Below are 18,833 nucleotides of genomic sequence, written 5' to 3' on the forward strand. Positions count from 1 at the left end.
GGATATTTCCATGTTCATAGAGATAGCGGTGTAGATATTTCCATGTTCATACAAATAGCGGTGCTGATATTTCCATGTTTATACAGGTAGTGGTGTAGATATTTCCATGTTTATACAGATAGCGGTGAAGATGTATGCATGTTTACACATATAGCAGTGTAGATATTTTCATGTTCATCCAGATGGCTGTGTAGATATTTCCATGTTCATACAGATAGCGGTGTAGATATTTCCATGTTCTTCCAGATGGCTGTGTAGATATATCCATGTTCATACAGATGGCAGTGAAGATATTTCCATGTTCATACAGATAGCCGTGTAGATATTTCCATGTTCATACAGATAGCGGTGTAGATATTTCCGTGTTCATACCGATAGCGGTGCTGATATTTCCATGTTTATACAGATAGCGGTGTAGATATTTCCATGTTTTTACAGATAGCGGTGTAGATATCTCCTTCTTAATACAGATGGCAGTGTAGATATATATATGTTCATAGAGATGGCGGTGCAGATATTTCCATGTTCATACAGATGGCGGTGTAGATATTTCCATGTTCATACAGATAGCGGTGTAGTTATTTCCATTTTCAAACAGATAGCTGTATAGATATTTCCATGTATATGCAGATAGCTGTGTAGATATTTCCATTTTCATGCAGATAGCGGTGTATATATTTCCCTGTTCACACAGATAGCGGTGTAGATATTTCCATGTTCATACAGATAGTGGTGTAGATATTTCCATGTTCATACAGATAGCGGTGTAGATATTTCCATGTTCATCCAGATGGCTGTGTAGATATATCCATGTTCATACAGATAGCGGTGTAGATATTTCCATGTTCATACAGATAGTGGTGGTGATATTTCCATGTTCATACAGATAGCGGTGTAGCTATTTCCATGTTCATACACATAGCGGTGTAGATTTTTCCATGTTCATAGAGATAGCGGTGTAGATATTTACATGTTCATATAGATAGCGGTGCTGATATTTCCATGTTTATACAGGTAGCGGTGTAGATATTTCCATGTTTATACCGATAGTGGTGTAGATATTTCCATGTTTATACAGACTGCGGTGTAGATATTTCCAAGTTTATACAGATAGCGGTGTAGATATCTCCATCTTAATACAGATGGCGGTGTAGATATTTATATGTTCATACAGATGGCGGTGCAGATATTTCCATGTTCATACAGATGGCGGTGTAGATATTTCCATGTTCATACAGATAGCGGTGTAGTTATTTCCATGTGTAAAGAGATGGCTGTGTAGATATTCCCATGTATATGCAGATAGCTGTGTAGATATTTCCATTTTCAAGCAGATAGCGGTGTATATACTTCCCTGTTCAAACAGATAGCGGTGTAGATATTTCAATGTTCATACAGATAGTGGTGAAGATATTTCCATGTTCATACAGATAGCGGTGTACCTATTTCCATGTTCATACAGATAGCGGTGTGGATATTTCCATGTTCATATAGATAGCGGTGTAGATATTTCCATGTTTATACAGGTAGCGGTGTAGATATTTCCATGTTTATACAGATAGCGGTGAAGATGTATGTATGTTTACACAGATAGCGGTGTAGATATTTTCATGTTCATCCAGATGGCTGTGTAGATATTTCCATGTTCATACAGATGGCGGTGAAGATATTTCCATGTTCATACAGATAGCGGTGTAGATATTTCCATGTTTATACAGATAGCGGTGTAGATATTTCCATGTTCATACGGATAGCAGTGTAGCTATTTCCATGTTCATACAGATAGCGGTGTAGATATTTCCATGTACATCCAGATGGCTGTGTCGATATATCCATGTTCATACAGATGGCGGTGAAGATATTTCCATGTTCATACAGATAGCGGTGTAGATATTTCCATGTTCATACAGATAGTGGTGTAGATATTTCCATGTTCATACAGATAGCGGTGTAGCTATTTCCATGTTCATACAGATAGCGGCGTAGATATTTCCTTGTTCATCCAGATGGCTGTGTAGCTATTTACATGTTCATACAGATAGCGGTGCTGATATTTCCATGTTTATACAGGTAGCAGTGTAGATATTTTCTTGTTTATACAGAAAGCGGCATAGATATTTCCATGTTTATACAGAAAGCGGTGTAGATATTTCCAAGTTTATACAGATAGCGGTGTAGATATCTCCATCTTAATACAGATGGCGGTGTAGATATTTATATGTTCATACAGATGTCGGTGCAGATATTTCCATGTTCATACAGATGGCGGTGTAGATATTTCCATGTTTACAGAGATAGCAGTGTAGTTATTTCCATGTGTAAAGAGATAGCTTTGTAGATATTTCCATGTATATGCAGATAGCTGTGTAGATATTTCCATTTTCATGCAGATAGCGGTGAAGATGTATACATGTTTACACAGATAGCGGTGTAGATATTTCCATGTTCATACTGATAGCGGTGTTGATATTTCCATGTTCATACAGATGGCTGTGTAGATATATCTATGTTCTTACAGATTGCGGAGAAGATATTTCCATGTTCATACAGATAGCGGTGTAGATATTACCATGTTCATACAGATAGCGGTGTAGATATTTCCATGTTCATACAGATAGCGGTGTAGATATTTCCATGTTCATACAGATAGCGGTGTAGATATTTCCATGTTCATCCAAATGGCTGTGTAGATATATCCATGTTCGTACAGATGGCGGTGAAGATATTTCCATGTTCATACAGATAGCGGTGCAGATATTTCCATGTTCATTCAGATAGCCGTGTAGATGTTGCCATGTTTATACCGGTAGCGGTGCTGATACTTCCATGTTTATACAGGTAGCGGTGTACATATTTCCATGTTTATACAGATAGCGGTGTAGATATTTCCATGTTCATACAGATAGCGGTGTAGATAATTCCATGTTCATAAAGATAGCGGTGTAGATATTTACATGTTCATGCAGATAGCGGTGCTGATATTTCCATGCTTATACAGGTAGCGGTGTAGACATTTCCATGTTTATACAGATAGTGGTGTAGATATTTCCATGTTTATACAGATAGCGGTGTAGATATTTCCAAGTTTATACAGATAGCGGTGTAGATATCTCCATCTTAATACAGATGGCGGTGTAGATATTTACATGTTCATACAGATGGCGGTGCAGATATTTCCATGTTCATACAGATGGCGGTGTAGATATTTCCATGTTTATAGAGATAGCGGTGTAGTTATTTCCATGTGTAAAGAGATAGCTGTGTAGATTTTCCCATGTATATGCAGATAGCTGTGTAGATATTTCCATTTTCAAGCAGATAGCGGTGTATATACTTCCCTGTTCAAACAGATACCGGTGTAGATATTTCCATGTTCATACAGATAGTGGTGTAGATATTTCCATGTTCATACAGATAGCCGTGTAGTTATTTCCATGTTCATACAGATAGCGGTGTGGATATTTCCATGTTCATAGAGAGAGCGGTGTAGATATTTCCATGTTTATACAGGTAGCGGTGTAGATATTTCCATGTTTATACAGATAGCGGTGAAGATGTATGCATGTTTACACAGATAGCGGTGTAGATATTTTCATGTTCATCCAGATGGCTGTGTAGATATTTCCATGTTCATACAGATAGCGGTGTAGATATTTCCATGTTCATCCAGATGGCTGTGTAGATATATCCATGTTCATACAGATGGCGGTGAAGATATTTCCATGTTCATACAGATAGCGGTGTAGATATTTCCATGTTTATACAGATAGCGGTGTAGATATTTCCATGTTCATACAGATAGCAGTGTAGCTATTTCCATGTTCATACAGATAGCGGTGTAGATATTTCCATGTTCATCCAGATGGCTGTGTAGATATATCCATGTTCATACAGATGGCGGTGAAGATATTTCCATGTTCATACAGATAGCGGTGTAGATATTTCCATGTTCATACAGATAGTGGTGTAGATATTTCCATGTTCATAAAGATAGCGGTGTAGCTATTTCCATATTCATACAGATAGAGGTGTAGATATTTCCATGTTCATCCAGATGGCTGTGTAGCTATTTACATGATCATACAGATAGCGGTGCTGATATTTCCATGTTTATGCAGGTAGCAGTGTAGATATTTCCTTGTTTATACAGAAAGTGGCGTAGATATTTCCATGTATTTACATATAGCGGTGTAGATATTTCCAAGTTTATACAGATAGCGGTGTAGATATCTCCATCTTAATACAGATGGCGGTGTAGATATTTATATGTTCATACAGATGTCGGTGCAGATATTTCCATGTTCATACAGATGGCGGTGTAGATATGTCCATGTTTATAGAGATAGCAGTGTAGTTATTCCCATGTGTAAAGAGATAGCTTTGTAGATATTTCCATGTATATGCAGATAGCTGTGTAGATATTGCCATGTTTATACCGATAGCGGTGCTGATACTTCCATGTTTATACAGGTAGCGGTGTATATATTTCCATGTTTATACAGATAGCGGTGTAGATATTTCCATGTTCATACAGGTAGCGGTATAGATATTTCCATGTTTATACAGATAGCGGTGTAGATATATCCTTCTTCATACAGTTGGCGGTGTAGATATTTATATGTTCATTCAGATGGCGGTGCGGATATTTCCATGTTCATACAGATGGCGGTGTAGATATTTCCATGTTTATAGAGATACCGGTGTAGTTATTTCCATGTGTAAAGAGATAGCTGTGTAGATATTTCCGTGTTTATACAGATAGCGGTGTAGATATTTCCATGTTCATACAGATAGCGGTGTATGTATTTCCATGTTCATACAGATAGCGGTGTAGATATTTCCATGTTTATACAGATAGCGGTGAAGATGTATGCATGTTTACACAGATAGCGGTGTAGATATTTCCATGTTCATCCAGATTGCTGTGTAGATATATCCATGTTCATACAGATGGCGGTGAAGATATTTCCATGTTCATACAGATAGCGGTGTAGATATTTACATGTTCATACAGATAGCGGTGCTGATATTTCCATGTTTATACAGGTAGCGGTGTAGATATTTCCATGTTTATACAGATAGTGGTATAGATATTTCCATGTTTACACAGATTGCGGTGTAGATATTTCCAAGTTCATACAGATACCGGAGTGGATATTTCCATGTTCATAGAGATAGCGGTGTAGATATTTCCATGTTCATACAAATAGCGGTGCTGATATTTCCATGTTTATACAGGTAGCGGTGTAGATATTTCCATGTTTATACAGATAGCGGTGAAGATGTATGCATGTTTACACATATAGCGGTGTAGATATTTTCATGTTCATCCAGATGGCTGTGTAGATATTTCCGTGTTCATACAGATAGCGGTGTAGATATTTCCATGTTCATCCAGATGGCTGTGTAGATATATCCATGTTCATACAGATGGCAGTGAAGATATTTCCATGTTCATACAGATAGCGGTGTAGATATTTCCATGTTCATACAGATAGCGGTGTAGATATTTCCGTTTTCATACCGATAGCGGTGCTGATATTTCCATGTTTATACAGGTAGCGGTGTAGATATTTCCATGTTTATACAGATAGCGGTGTAGATATTTCCATGTTTATACAGATAGCGGTGTAGATATCTCCTTCTTAATACAGATGGCAGTGTAGATATTTATATGTTCATAGAGATGGCGGTGCAGATATTTCCATGTTCATACAGATGGCGGTGTAGATATTTCCATGTTCATACAGATAGCGGTGTAGTTATTTCCATGTGTAAAGAGATAGCTGTATAGATATTTCCATGTATATGCAGATAGCTGTGTAGACATTTCCATTTTCATGCAGATAGCGGTGTATATATTTCCCTGTTCAAACAGATAGCGGTGTAGATATTTCCATGTTCATACACATAGTGGTGTAGATATTTCCATGTTCATACAGATAGCGGTGTAGATATTTCCATGTTCATCCAGATGGCTGTGTAGACATATCCATGTTCATACAGATAGCGGTGTAGATATTTCCATGTTCATACAGATAGTCGTGTAGATATTTCCATGTTCATACAGATAGCGGTGTAGCTATTTCCATGTTCATACAGATAGCGGTGTAGGTTTTTCCATGTTCATAGAGATAGCGGTGTAGATATTTACATGTTCATATAGATAGCGGTGCTGATATTTCCATGTTTATACAGGTAGCGGTGTAGATATTTCCATGTTTATACAGATAGTGGTGTAGATATTTCCATGTTTATACAGATTGCGGTGTAGATATTTCCAAGTTTATACAGATAGCTGTGTAGATATCTCCATCTTAATACAGATGGCGGTGTAGATATTTATATGTTCATACACATGGCGGTGCAGATATTTCCATGTTCATACAGATGGCGGTGTAGATATTTCCATGTTCATACAGAGAGCGGTGTAGTTATTTCCATGTGTAAAGAGATGGCTGTGTAGATATTCCCATGTATATGCAGATAGCTGTGTAGATATTTCCATTTTCAAGCAGATAGCGGTGTATATACTTCCCTGTTCAAACAGATAGCGGTGTAGATATTTCAATGTTCATACAGATAGTGGTGAAGATATTTCCATGTTCATACAGATAGCGGTGTACCTATTTCCATGTTCATACAGATAGCGGTGTGGATATTTCCATGTTCATATAGATAGCGGTGTAGATATTTCCATGTTTATACAGGTAGCGGTGTAGATATTTCCATGTTTATACAGATAGCGGTGAAGATGTATGTATGTTTACACAGATAGCGGTGTAGATATTTTCATGTTCATCCAGATGGCTGTGTAGATATTTCCATGTTCATACAGATGGCGGTGAAGATATTTCCATGTTCATACAGATAGCGGTGTAGATATTTCCATGTTTATACAGATAGCGGTGTAGATATTTCCATGTTCATACGGATAGCAGTGTAGCTATTTCCATGTTCATACAGATAGCGGTGTAGATATTTCCATGTACATCCAGATGGCTGTGTCGATATATCCATGTTCATACAGATGGCGGTGAAGATATTTCCATGTTCATACAGATAGCGGTGTAGATATTTCCATGTTCATACAGATAGTGGTGTAGATATTTCCATGTTCATACAGATAGCGGTGTAGCTATTTCCATGTTCATACAGATAGCGGCGTAGATATTTCCTTGTTCATCCAGATGGCTGTGTAGCTATTTACATGTTCATACAGATAGCGGTGCTGATATTTCCATGTTTATACAGGTAGCAGTGTAGATATTTCCTTGTTTATACAGAAAGCGGCATAGATATTTCCATGTTTATACAGAAAGCGGTGTAGATATTTCCAAGTTTATACAGATAGCGGTGTAGATATCTCCATCTTAATACAGATGGCGGTGTAGATATTTATATGTTCATACAGATGTCGGTGCAGATATTTCCATGTTCATACAGATGGCGGTGTAGATATTTCCATGTTTACAGAGATAGCAGTGTAGTTATTTCCATGTGTAAAGAGATAGCTTTGTAGATATTTCCATGTATATGCAGATAGCTGTGTAGATATTTCCATTTTCATGCAGATAGCGGTGAAGATGTATACATGTTTACACAGATAGCGGTGTAGATATTTCCATGTTCATACTGATAGCGGTGTTGATATTTCCATGTTCATACAGATGGCTGTGTAGATATATCTATGTTCTTACAGATTGCGGAGAAGATATTTCCATGTTCATACAGATAGCGGTGTAGATATTACCATGTTCATACAGATAGCGGTGTAGATATTTCCATGTTCATACAGATAGCGGTGTAGATATTTCCATGTTCATACAGATAGCGGTGTAGATATTTCCATGTTCATCCAAATGGCTGTGTAGATATATCCATGTTCGTACAGATGGCGGTGAAGATATTTCCATGTTCATACAGATAGCGGTGCAGATATTTCCATGTTCATTCAGATAGCCGTGTAGATATTGCCATGTTTATACCGGTAGCGGTGCTGATACTTCCATGTTTATACAGGTAGCGGTGTACATATTTCCATGTTTATACAGATAGCGGTGTAGATATTTCCATGTTCATACAGATAGCGGTGTAGATAATTCCATGTTCATAAAGATAGCGGTGTAGATATTTACATGTTCATGCAGATAGCGGTGCTGATATTTCCATGCTTATACAGGTAGCGGTGTAGACATTTCCATGTTTATACAGATAGTGGTGTAGATATTTCCATGTTTATACAGATAGCGGTGTAGATATTTCCAAGTTTATACAGATAGCGGTGTAGATATCTCCATCTTAATACAGATGGCGGTGTAGATATTTACATGTTCATACAGATGGCGGTGCAGATATTTCCATGTTCATTCAGATGGCGCTGTAGATATTTCCATGTTTATAGAGATAGCGGTGTAGTTATTTCCATGTGTAAAGAGATAGCTGTGTAGATTTTCCCATGTATATGCAGATAGCTGTGTAGATATTTCCATTTTCAAGCAGATAGCGGTGTATATACTTCCCTGTTCAAACAGATACCGGTGTAGATATTTCCATGTTCATACAGATAGTGGTGTAGATATTTCCATGTTCATACAGATAGCCGTGTAGTTATTTCCATGTTCATACAGATAGCGGTGTAGATATTTCCATGTTTATACAGATAGCGGTGTAGATATTTCCATGTTCATACAGATAGCAGTGTAGCTATTTCCATGTTCATACAGATAGCGGTATAGATATTTCCATGTTCATCCAGATGGCTGTGTAGATATATCCATGTTCATACAGATGGCGGTGAAGATATTTCCATGTTCATACAGATAGTGGTGTAGATATTTCCATGTTCATACAGATAGCGGTGTAGCTATTTCCATGTTCATACAGATAACGGTGTAGATATTTCCATGTTCATAGAGATAGCGGTGTAGATATTTCCGTTTTCATACCGATAGCGGTGCTGATATTTCCATGTTTATACAGGTAGCGGTGTAGATATTTCCATGTTTATACAGATAGCGGTGTAGATATTTCCATGTTTATACAGATAGCGGTGTAGATATCTCCTTCTTAATACAGATGGCAGTGTAGATATTTATATGTTCATAGAGATGGCGGTGCAGATATTTCCATGTTCATACAGATGGCGGTGTAGATATTTCCATGTTCATACAGATAGCGGTGTAGTTATTTCCATGTGTAAAGAGATAGCTGTATAGATATTTCCATGTATATGCAGATAGCTGTGTAGACATTTCCATTTTCATGCAGATAGCGGTGTATATATTTCCCTGTTCAAACAGATAGCGGTGTAGATATTTCCATGTTCATACACATAGTGGTGTAGATATTTCCATGTTCATACAGATAGCGGTGTAGATATTTCCATGTTCATCCAGATGGCTGTGTAGATATATCCATGTTCATACAGATAGCGGTGTAGATATTTCCATGTTCATACAGATAGTCGTGTAGATATTTCCATGTTCATACAGATAGCGGTGTAGCTATTTCCATGTTCATACAGATAGCGGTGTAGGTTTTTCCATGTTCATAGAGATAGCGGTGTAGATATTTACATGTTCATATAGATAGCGGTGCTGATATTTCCATGTTTATACAGGTAGCGGTGTAGATATTTCCATGTTTATACAGATAGTGGTGTAGATATTTCCATGTTTATACAGATTGCGGTGTAGATATTTCCAAGTTTATACAGATAGCGGTGTAGATATCTCCATCTTAATACAGATGGCGGTGTAGATATTTATATGTTCATACAGATGTCGGTGCAGATATTTCCATGTTCATACAGATGGCGGTGAAGATATTTCCATGTTCATACAGATAGCGGTGTAGATATTTCCATGTTCATACGGATAGTAGTGTAGCTATTTCCATGTTCATACAGATAGCGGTGTAGCTATTTCCATGTTCATCCATATGGCTGTGTATATATATCCATGTTCATACAGATGGCGGTGAAGATATTTCCGTGTTCATACAGATAGCGGTGTAGATATTTCCATGTTCATACAGATAGTGGTGTAGATATTTCCATGTTCATACAGATAGCGGTGTAGCTATTTCCATGTTCATACAGATAGCGGTGTAGATATTTCCATGTTCATCCAGATGGCTGTGTAGCTATTTACATGTTCATACAGAGAGCGGTGCTGATATTTCCATGTTTATACAGGTAGCAGTGTAGATATTTCCTTGTTTATACAGAAAGCGGCATAGATATTTCCATGTTTATACAGACTGCGGTGTAGATATTTCCAAGTTTATACAGATAGCGGTGTAGATATCTCCATCTTAATACAGATGGCGGTGTAGATATTTATATGTTCATACAGATGTCGGTGCAGATATTTCCATGTTCATACAGATGGCGGTGTAGATATTTCCATGTTTATAGAAATAGCAGTGTAGTTATTTCCATGTGTAAAGAGATAGCTTTGTAGATATTTCCATGTATATGCAGATAGCTGTGAAGATGTTCCCATTTTCATGCAGATAGCGATGTATATACTTCCCTGTTCAAACAGATACCGGTGTAGATATTTCCATGTTCATACAGATAGTGGTGTAGATATTTCCATGTTCATACAGATAGCGGTGTAGCTACTTCCATGTTCATACAGATAGCGGTGTGGATATTTCCATGTTCATAGAGATAGCGGTGTAGATATTTCCATGTTTATACAGGTAGCGGTGTAGATATTTCCATGTTTATACAGATAGCGGTGAAGATGTATGCATGTTTACACAGATAGCGGTGTAGATATTTTCATGTTCATCCAGATGGCTGTGTAGATATTTCCATGTTCATACAGATAGCGGTGTAGATATTTCCATGTTCATCCAGATGGCTGTGTCGATATATCCATGTTCATACAGATGGCGGTGAAGATATTTCCATGTTCATACAGATAGCGGTGTAGATATTTCCATGTTCATCCAGATGGCTGTGTAGATATATCCATGTTCATACAGATGGCGGTGAAGATATTTCCATGTTCATACAGATAGCGGTGTAGATATTTCCATGTTTATACAGGTAGCGGTGTAGATATTTCCATGTTCATACAGATAGCAGTGTAGCTATTTCCATGTTAATACAGATAGCGGTGTAGATATTTCCATGTTCATCCAGATGGCTGTGTAGATATATCCATGTTCATACAGATGGCGGTGAAGATATTTCCATGTTCATACAGATACCGGTGTACATATTTCCATGTTCATACAGATAGTTGTGTAGATATTTCCATGTTCAGAAAGATAGCGGTGTAGCTATTTCCATGTTCATACAGATAGCGGTGTAGATATTTCCATGTTCATCCAGATGGCTGTGTAGCTATTTACATGATCATACAGATAGCGGTGCTGATATTTCCATGTTTATACAGGTAGCAGTGTAGATATTTCCTTGTTTATACAGAAAGCGGCGTAGGTATTTCCATGTTTTTACATATAGCGGTGTAGATATTTCCAAGTTTATACAGATAGCGGTGTAGATATCTCCATCTTAATAGAGATGGTGGTGTAGATATTTATATGTTCATACAGATGTCGGTGCAGATATTTCCATGTTCATACAGATGGCGGTGTAGATATTTCCATGTTTATAGAGATAGCAGTGTAGTTATTTCCATGTGTAAAGAGATAGCTTTGTAGATATTTCCATGTATATGCAGATAGCTGTGTAGATATTGCCATGTTTATACCGATAGCGGTGTTGATACTTCCATGTTTATACAGGTAGCGGTGTATATATTTCCATGTTTATACAGATAGCGGTGTAGATATTTCCATGTTCATACAGGTAGCGGTATAGTTATTTCCATGTTTATACAGATAGCGGTGTAGATATATCCTTCTTCATACAGTTGGCGGTGTAGATATTTATATGTTCATTCAGATGGCGGTTCGGATATTTCCATGTTCATACAGATGGCGGTGTAGATATTTCCATGTTTATAGAGATACCGGTGTAGTTATTTCCATGTGTAAAGAGATAGCTGTGTAGATATTTCCATGTATATGCAGATAGCTGTGTAGATATTTCCATTTTCATGCAGATAGCGGTGTAGATATTTCCATGTTCAAACAGATAGCGGTGTAGATATTTCCATGTTTATACACATAGCGGTGTAGATATTTCCATGTTTATACAGATAGCGGTGTAGATATTTCCGTCTTTATGCAGATAGCGGTGTAGATATTTCCATGTTCATACAGATAGCGGTGTATGTATTTCCATGTTCATACAGATAGCGGTGTAGATATTTCCATTTTCATGCAGATAGCGGTGTATATATTTCCCTGTTCAAACAGTTAGCGGTTTAGATATTTCCATGTTCATACAGATAGCGGTGTAGATATTTCCATGTTCATACAGATGGCTGTGTAGATATATCCAAGTTCATACAGATAGCGGTGAAGATATTTCCATGTTCATAAAGATGGCGGTGTATATATTTCCATGTTCATACCAATAGCGGTGCTGATATTTCCATGTTTATACAGGTAGCGGTGTAGATATTTCCATGTTCATCCAGATAGCGGTTTGGTTATTTCCATGTTTATACACATAGCGGTGTAGATATTTCCATGTTTATACAGATAGCGGTGTAGATATTTCCGTGTTTATACAGATAGCGGTGTAGATATTTCCATGTTCATACAGATAGCGGTGTATGTATTTCCATGTTCATACAGATAGCGGTGTAGATATTTCCATTTTCATGCAGATAGCGGTGTATATATTTCCGTGTTCAAACAGTTAGCGGTTTAGATATTTCCATGTTCATAAAGATAGCGGTGTAGATATTTCCATGTTTATACAGATAGCGGTGAAGATGTATGCATGTTTACACAGATAGCGGTGTAGATATTTCCAAGTTTATACAGATAGCGGTGTAGATATCTCCATCTTAATAGAGATGGTGGTGTAGATATTTATATGTTCATACAGATGTCGGTGCAGATATTTCCATGTTCATACAGATGGCGGTGTAGATATCTCCATGTTTATAGAGATAGCAGTGTAGTTATTTCCATGTGTGAAGAGATAGCTTTGTAGATATTTCCATGTATATGCAGATAGCTGTGTAGATATTTCCATTTTCATGCAGATAGCGGTGAAGATGTATACATGTTTACACCGATAGCGGTGTAGATATTTCCATGTTCATACTGATAGCGGTGTAGATATTTCCATGTTCATACAGATGGCTGTGTAGATATATCTATGTTCTTACAGATGGCGGAGAAGATATTTCCATGTTCATACAGATAGCAGTGTAGATATTTCCATGTTCATACAGATAGCGGTGTAGATATTTACATGTTCATACAGATAGCGGTGTAGATATTTCCATGTTCATCCAGATGGCTGTGTAGATATATCCATGTTCATACAGATGGCGGTTAAGATATTTCCATGTTCATACAGATAGCGGTGCAGATATTTCCATGTTCATACAGATGGTGGTGTAGATATTTCCATGTTCATACAGATGGCTGTGTAGATATATCCAAGTTCATACAGATAGCGGTGAAGATATTTCCATGTTCATAAAGATGGCGGTGTAGATATTTCCATGTTCATACCGATAGCGGTGCTGATATTTCCATGTTTATACAGGTAGCGGTGTAGATATTTCCATGTTTATACAGATAGCGGTGTGGATATTTCCATGTTTATACACATAGCGGTGTAGATATTTCCATGTTTATACAGACAGCGGTGTAGATATTTCCGTGTTTATACAGATAGCGGTGTAGATATTTCCATGTTCATACAGATAGCGGTGTATGTATTTCCATGTTCATACAGATAGCGGTGTAGATATTTCCATTTTCATGCAGATAGCGGTGTATATATTTCCGTGTTCAAACAGTTAGCGGTTTAGATATTTCCATGTTCATAAAGATAGCGGTGTAGATATTTCCATGTTTATACAGATAGCGGTGTAGATATCTCCTTCTTCATACAGATGGCAGTGTAGATATTTATATGTTCATACAGATGGCGGTGCAGATATTTCCATGTTCATACAGATGGTGGTGTAGATATTTCCATGTTTATAGAGATAGCGGTGTAGTTATTTCCATGTGTAAAGAGATAGCTGTGTAGATATTTCCATGTATATGCAGATAGCTGGGTAGATATTTCCATTTTCATGCAGATAGCGGTGTAGATACTTCCATGTTCAAACAGGTAGCAGTGTAGTTATTTCCATGTTCGTACAGATAGCGGTGTAGATATTTCCATGTTTATACAGATAGCGGTGAAGATGTATGCATGTTTACACAGATAGCGGTGTAGATGTTTCCATGTTCATACTGATAGCGGTGTAGATATTTCCATGTTTATCCAGATGGCTGTGTAGATATATCCATGTTCATACAGACGGCGGTGAAGATATTTCCATGTTCATACAGATAGCGGTGTAGATATTTCCATGTATATCCAGATGGCTGTGTAGATATATCCATGTTCATACAGATAGCGGTGAAGATATTTCCATGTTCATACAGATAGCGGTGTAGATATTTCCATGTTCATACAGATGGCTGCGTAGATATATCCATGTTCCTACAGATGGCGGTGAAGATATTTCCATGTTCATACAGATGGCGGTGTAGATATTTCCATGTTCATACAGATAGCGGTGCTGATATTTCCATGTTTATACATGTAGCGGTGTAGATATTTCCATGTTCATACAGATAGCGGTGTATGTATTTCCATGTTCATACCGATAGCGGTGTAGCTATTTCCATGTTCATACAGATAGCGGTGTAGATATTTCCATGTTCATCCAGATGGCTGTGTAGCTATTTACATGTTCATACAGATAGCGGTGCTGATATTTCCATGTTTATACAGGTAGCAGTGTAGATATTTCCTTGTTTATACAGAAAGCGGCATAGATATTTCCATGTTTATACAGATAGCGGTGTAGATATTTCCAAGTTTATACAGATAGCGGTGTAGATATCTCCATCTTAATACAGATGGCGGTGTAGATATTTATATGTTCATACAGATGTCGGTGCAGATATTTCCATGTTCATTCTGATGGCGGTGTAGATATTTCCATGTTCATACAGATAGCGGTGTAGATATTTCCATGTTTATACAGATAGCGGTGTAGATATTTCCGTTTTCATACCGATAGCGGTGCTGATATTTCCATGTTTATACAGGTAGCGGTGTAGATATTTCCATGTTTATACAGATAGCGGTGTAGATATTTCCATGTTTATACAGATAGCGGTGTAGATATCTCCTTCTTAATACAGATGGCAGTGTAGATATTTATATGTTCATAGAGATGGCGGTGCAGATATTTCCATGTTCATACAGATGGCGGTGTAGATATTTCCATGTTCATACAGATAGCGGTGTAGTTATTTCCATGTGTAAAGAGATAGCTGTATAGATATTTCCATGTATATGCAGATAGCTGTGTAGACATTTCCATTTTCATGCAGATAGCGGTGTATATATTTCCCTGTTCAAACAGATAGCGGTGTAGATATTTCCATGTTCATACACATAGTGGTGTAGATATTTCCATGTTCATACAGATAGCGGTGTAGATATTTCCATGTTCATCCAGATGGCTGTGTAGATATATCCATGTTCATACAGATAGCGGTGTAGATATTTCCATGTTCATACAGATAGTCGTGTAGATATTTCCATGTTCATACAGATAGCGGTGTAGCTATTTCCATGTTCATACAGATAGCGGTGTAGGTTTTTCCATGTTCATAGAGATAGCGGTGTAGATATTTACATGTTCATATAGATAGCGGTGCTGATATTTCCATGTTTATACAGGTAGCGGTGTAGATATTTCCATGTTTATACAGATAGTGGTGTAGATATTTCCATGTTTATACAGATTGCGGTGTAGATATTTCCAAGTTTATACAGATAGCGGTGTAGATATCTCCATCTTAATACAGATGGCGGTGTAGATATTTATATGTTCATACAGATGTCGGTGCAGATATTTCCATGTTCATACAGATGGCGGTGAAGATATTTCCATGTTCATACAGATAGCGGTGTAGATATTTCCATGTTCATACGGATAGTAGTGTAGCTATTTCCATGTTCATACAGATAGCGGTGTAGCTATTTCCATGTTCATCCATATGGCTGTGTATATATATCCATGTTCATACAGATGGCGGTGAAGATATTTCCGTGTTCATACAGATAGCGGTGTAGATATTTCCATGTTCATACAGATAGTGGTGTAGATATTTCCATGTTCATACAGATAGCGGTGTAGCTATTTCCATGTTCATACAGATAGCAGTGTAGATATTTCCATGTTCATCCAGATGGCTGTGTAGCTATTTACATGTTCATACAGAGAGCGGTGCTGATATTTCCATGTTTATACAGGTAGCAGTGTAGATATTTCCTTGTTTATACAGAAAGCGGCATAGATATTTCCATGTTTATACAGACTGCGGTGTAGATATTTCCAAGTTTATACAGATAGCGGTGTAGATATCTCCAGCTTAATACAGATGGCGGTGTAGATATTTATATGTTCATACAGATGTCGGTGCAGATATTTCCATGTTCATACAGATGGCGGTGTAGATATTTCCATGTTTATAGAAATAGCAGTGTAGTTATTTCCATGTGTAAAGAGATAGCTTTGTAGATATTTCCATGTATATGCAGATAGCTGTGAAGATGTTCCCATTTTCATGCAGATAGCGATGTATATACTTCCCTGTTCAAACAGATACCGGTGTAGATATTTCCATGTTCATACAGATAGTGGTGTAGATATTTCCATGTTCATACAGATAGCGGTGTAGCTACTTCCATGTTCATACAGATAGCGGTGTGGATATTTCCATGTTCATAGAGATAGCGGTGTAGATATTTCCATGTTTATACAGGTAGCGGTGTAGATATTTCCATGTTTATACAGATAGCGGTGAAGATGTATGCATGTTTACACAGATAGCGGTGTAGATATTTTCATGTTCATCCAGATGGCTGTGTAGATATTTCCATGTTCATACAGATAGCGGTGTAGATATTTCCATGTTCATCCAGATGGCTGTGTCGATATATCCATGTTCATACAGATGGCGGTGAAGATATTTCCATGTTCATACAGATAGCGGTGTAGATATTTCCATGTTCATCCAGATGGCTGTGTAGATATATCCATGTTCATACAGATGGCGGTGAAGATATTTCCATGTTCATACAGATAGCGGTGTAGATATTTCCATGTTTATACAGGTAGCGGTGTAGATATTTCCATGTTCATACAGATAGCAGTGTAGCTATTTCCATGTTAATACAGATAGCGGTGTAGATATTTCCATGTTCATCCAGATGGCTGTGTAGATATATCCATGTTCATACAGATGGCGGTGAAGATATTTCCATGTTCATACAGATACCGGTGTACATATTTCCATGTTCATACAGATAGTTGTGTAGATATTTCCATGTTCAGAAAGATAGCGGTGTAGCTATTTCCATGTTCGTACAGATAGCGGTGTAGATATTTCCATGTTCATCCAGATGGCTGTGTAGCTATTTACATGATCATACAGATAGCGGTGCTGATATTTCCATGTTTATACAGGTAGCAGTGTAGATATTTCCTTGTTTATACAGAAAGCGGCGTAGGTATTTCCATGTTTTTACATATAGCGGTGTAGATATTTCCAAGTTTATACAGATAGCGGTGTAGATATCTCCATCTTAATAGAGATGGTGGTGTAGATATTTATATGTTCATACAGATGTCGGTGCAGATATTTCCATGTTCATACAGATGGCGGTGTAGATATTTCCATGTTTATAGAGATAGCAGTGTAGTTATTTCCATGTGTAAAGAGATAGCTTTGTAGATATTTCCATGTATATGCAGATAGCTGTGTAGATATTGCCATGTTTATACCGATAGCGGTGCTGATACTTCCATGTTTATACAGGTAGCGGTGTATATATTTCCATGTTTATACAGATAGCGGTGTAGATATTTCCATGTTCATACAGGTAGCGGTATAGTTATTTCCATGTTTATACAGATAGCGGTGTAGATATATCCTTCTTCATACAGTTGGCGGTGTAGATATTTATATGTTCATTCAGATGGCGGTTCGGATATTTCCATGTTCATACAGATGGCGGTGTAGATATTTCCATGTTTATAGAGATACCGGTGTAGTTATTTCCATGTGTAAAGAGATAGCTGTGTAGATATTTCCATGTATATGCAGATAGCTGTGTAGATATTTCCATTTTCATGCAGATAGCGGTGTAGATATTTCCATGTTCAAACAGATAGCGGTGTAGATATTTCCATGTTTATACACATAGCGGTGTAGATATTTCCATGTTTATACAGATAGCGGTGTAGATATTTCCGTCTTTATGCAGATAGCGGTGTAGATATTTCCATGTTCATACAGATAGCGGTGTATGTATTTCCATGTTCATACAGATAGCGGTGTAGATATTTCCATTTTCATGCAGATAGCGGTGTATATATTTCCCTGTTCAAACAGTTAGCGGTTTAGATATTTCCATGTTCATACAGATAGCGGTGTAGATATTTCCATGTTCATACAGATGGCTGTGTAGATATATCCAAGTTCATACAGATAGCGGTGAAGATATTTCCATGTTCATAAAGATGGCGGTGTAGATATTTCCATGTTCATACCGATAGCGGTGCTGATATTTCCATGTTTATACAGGTAGCGGTGTAGATATTTCCATGTTCATCCAGATAGCGGTGTGGTTATTTCCATGTTTA

Source organism: Gorilla gorilla, chromosome 22 (genome assembly GCF_029281585.2).
Source record: "Gorilla gorilla gorilla isolate KB3781 chromosome 22, NHGRI_mGorGor1-v2.1_pri, whole genome shotgun sequence".
NCBI classification, from domain to species: Eukaryota; Metazoa; Chordata; class Mammalia; order Primates; family Hominidae; genus Gorilla; species Gorilla gorilla.